The following is a 3496-nucleotide window of genomic DNA, read 5'->3' as shown; positions in this document are numbered from 1 at the left end:
CGCGGGCGTGACAGAGGGCTTAGGGCGTCTTGCCTTAGGGTCACTTTGTTCACAGTGTCACCTCAGTTCCATGCCTCATAACCCGATAGTCATTAGTAAAATTAAAGGTTGTATTGAGTACACGTCTTCATGATTATAAGTGAGTAACTAGAAGATTATATGTGATTATATAATGGAATAACTGTGTGCCTACATTTCTCATTCTTTTCTAAAGCAATATTTATGTGGGAACAGGCTGAGTCTTCAGACCCTTGCCATGGTACTCGCAGGGTTTCCCCATACAGCTGGGCGCCGTGGCTCACGCCTGTAATCCCAGCACTTTAGGAGGCCAAAGCAGGCCCATCGCTTGAGGTTGGGAGTTTGAGAGCAGCTTGGCCAACATGGTGAAACCTGTCCCACCACCAGGCCTGCTTTACAAGAGCTTCTGAAAGAACCACTACAAATAGAAAGGAACAACCAGTATCAGCCTTTCTAAAAAATACCAAAAAATAAAGAGCATCAACATAATTAAGAACTTACATCAACTAATGGGCAAAACAGCCAGCTAACATTAAATGACAGTATCAAACACACGTATATTCTTATTAATTCTAAATTTAAATCGACTAAATCCCCCAATCCAAAGACACAGACAGGCAAAAAAAGCCAAGACCCATGGGTATGCTACATCCAGATCCATCTCACATGCAAGGATACACAAAGACTCAAGACAAAGGGATGAAGAAAAATTTACCAACCAAATGGAGAGCAAAAATAAATAAATAGAAAGCAGGAGTTGCAATTTTTGCTGATAAAATAGATTTCAAAGCAACAAAGATCAAAAGAAGCAAAGAAGGATATTACATAAAGATAAAAGGATCAATCTAACAAGAAGAGCTAAAGATCCTAAATATATACGCACCCAATACAGAAATACCCAGATATATAAGACTTATAAAGAGACTTGGACTCCCACACAATAATAGTGGGAGACTTACAGATCAATGAGACAGAAAGTTAACATCGATATTCAGGACTTGAACTCAGATCTGGAACAAGTAGACTTAATTAACATTCATAGAACTCTCCACTTTAAATACACAAAATACACACTCTTATCAGTACCACATCACACGTATTTACAGGTTTCAGTGAAATATTGGTTAGGTGCTTGTTAATTATTTTCTTCCCTCTTTTTTTTTATGTCTCTATTATTAAACACGATTACAGGCACACCCAGTTTTAGACTGCATTCTAGCCCGGGCAATAAAGCAACACCCCTGTTCTCTCTCCCTCTTCCTCTCCCTCTTTCTTCCTTTCCTTTATTCTTTTCCTTTTTTTTTTTTAATTCTTTTTCTTTCTTTTTAAAAAAAAAAAAGAAAGAAACCCGTCTCTACTAAAAATACAAAAATTAGCCAGGTGTGGTGGTGCGCACCTGTAATCCCAGCTACCGGGGAGGCAGAGGCACGAGAATGGCTTGAGCCTGGGGGGCGGTGGTTGCCTTGAGCTGAGATCGCGCCACTGCACTCCAGCCTGGGCTACAGAGTGAGACTCTGTCTCAAAAATAAATAAATGAATAAATAAAATAAAAATGAAAAGACTGAGGAACTGATAAACTGTCTGAGACTGAGAGAGACTAAGAGCCTTGATGAGCCGCCCCGACAGACAGCTCTGCTGGGCTAACCGCAGCGACCATGCCTGCCACAGTGTCTCCACCAGACGTGTGCGCAGAAGCACGAAGGGCTAAAGGCAGTGATTCATCCAAACTTTTCCCTCGTGCTTCGGAAAGATGACTCCACATGTGTAAGACAGAGAAGGAATGAGAAAGCACACGGGAAAATGTTAACGGTTAGCGTGGATGACGCCTCTTGGGGAGTTCTTGGTACTGTTCTTGCAACCTTCCTGCAAGTTTGAAATCATTGCAAAAGAAAGAACTGTCTTTATACTGGTGTGGAGTTGACCTCTGCTTCCAGTTGTGCACGCCAGGTAGGTCTCCCTCCGAAACAGCTCCAAGACAGACAAAACTCGTGCACAGCTGTCTCCAGGCAGCGGGCTGTGGGCTCTCCTCAGCCATAACACCACAAGCGGGGCTCCAGGCAGAGTGTGGAGTTTCCCCTGGGCTGAGAGGCAGGGACCGGAGTGAGGGCTCAACTGTGCACGTTCTGACGGGGACTGCTTGGGGCCTCTGCAAGCCTTCGGCTGAGGGTGAGGAGGTGCTGGAGGCTCACCAGAGAGCAGTGACTATGGGCCTTGGCTGCCATCTGCCACTGCATAACCAATTGCCACCAATTTAGTAGCTTTAAAAAACATGCATTTATTAGGCCGGGGGCGGTGGCTCAAGCCTGTAATCCCAGCACTTTGGGAGGCCGAGGCGGGTGGATCACGAGGTCAAGAGATCGAGACCATCCTGGTCAACATGGTGAAACCCCGTCTCTACTAAAACTACAAAAAATCAGCTGGGCATGGGGGTGCGTGCCTGTAGTCCCAGCGACTCAGGAGGCTGAGGCAGGAGAATTGCCTGAACCCGGGAGGCGGAGGTTGCGGTGAGCCGAGATCTCGCCATTGCGCTCCAGCCTGGGCAACAAGAGCGAAACTCCGTCTCAAAAAAAAAAACAAACAAAAAAAACCATGCATTTATTCTCAATTTTGGTGGGTCAGGAGCTCACACACAATTCGGCTGGGTGCCTCAGGGTTTCAAGAGTGTTTCTTTCAGAGACTTGAAGTCCTCTCTGAAGGCCCGTGTGGTTGTCGGCAGAATTCAGTTCCTCATGGCTGTAGGACTGAGATCCCTGCTTTCTTGTTGGCTCGCAGCCTGGAGACACTGAGAGGTTCCCTGATACAAGGCCCCTTCCAGGCCTCCAACGGTGGTATCTTCACATCCCCGAGGACAGAGCCTTGAACGATGTAACCAATCACGGACTCACTTACCACCCTTCTTGTGTTCTCTGGGCTAGACACAAACCATTGTGTTTCTCAAGGCTGCGACTCACCGGGGCTCACCTTAGGTTGTGTCCACCACAGGTTAGAGTGGAACTAAAATATTAGTGGACAAGCTGTGTTGGGTGGCACTGGCATTTTGGCATTTGGACCTGGCCAGAGTGGAGAGACCCTGCCTTTGTTTTAGGAGAAGGGACTACCGTATACAATAATGCCCGCTCCACACGCATCTAACAAAACTCCAGACCAAGCCCCGAAGAGCTCTGCAGGGGAACTGAGATTGAGGGTTGCATCTTACCAAGGTAGCAGGACTGGGGAAACACTGGGCTTTCCACAGATCGACACCGACAAGGCATGAGAACAGGCCCACCCAAGCCCAGTAGTGAAACGACCGGCAAAGCAAACACCAGCAGCCTTCGGAGGAGGAAGCAGAATAGACTCTGCACAGTGTCCAGTATTCAGTCGAAAATCACTAGACACACAAAGAAATAGGATAATGCAACCCATGGTCCAGGAGAAAAAGCCAATTATCAATTGACTTCTTCTCAACTTCAAATTCACCCTTTATTGCCTTGCTCAA

This window comes from Cebus imitator, unplaced genomic scaffold, assembly GCF_001604975.1.
Source record: "Cebus imitator isolate Cc_AM_T3 unplaced genomic scaffold, Cebus_imitator-1.0 Scaffold555, whole genome shotgun sequence".
NCBI classification, from domain to species: Eukaryota; Metazoa; Chordata; class Mammalia; order Primates; family Cebidae; genus Cebus; species Cebus imitator.
Note: the sequence above shows the minus strand (reverse complement) of the source record.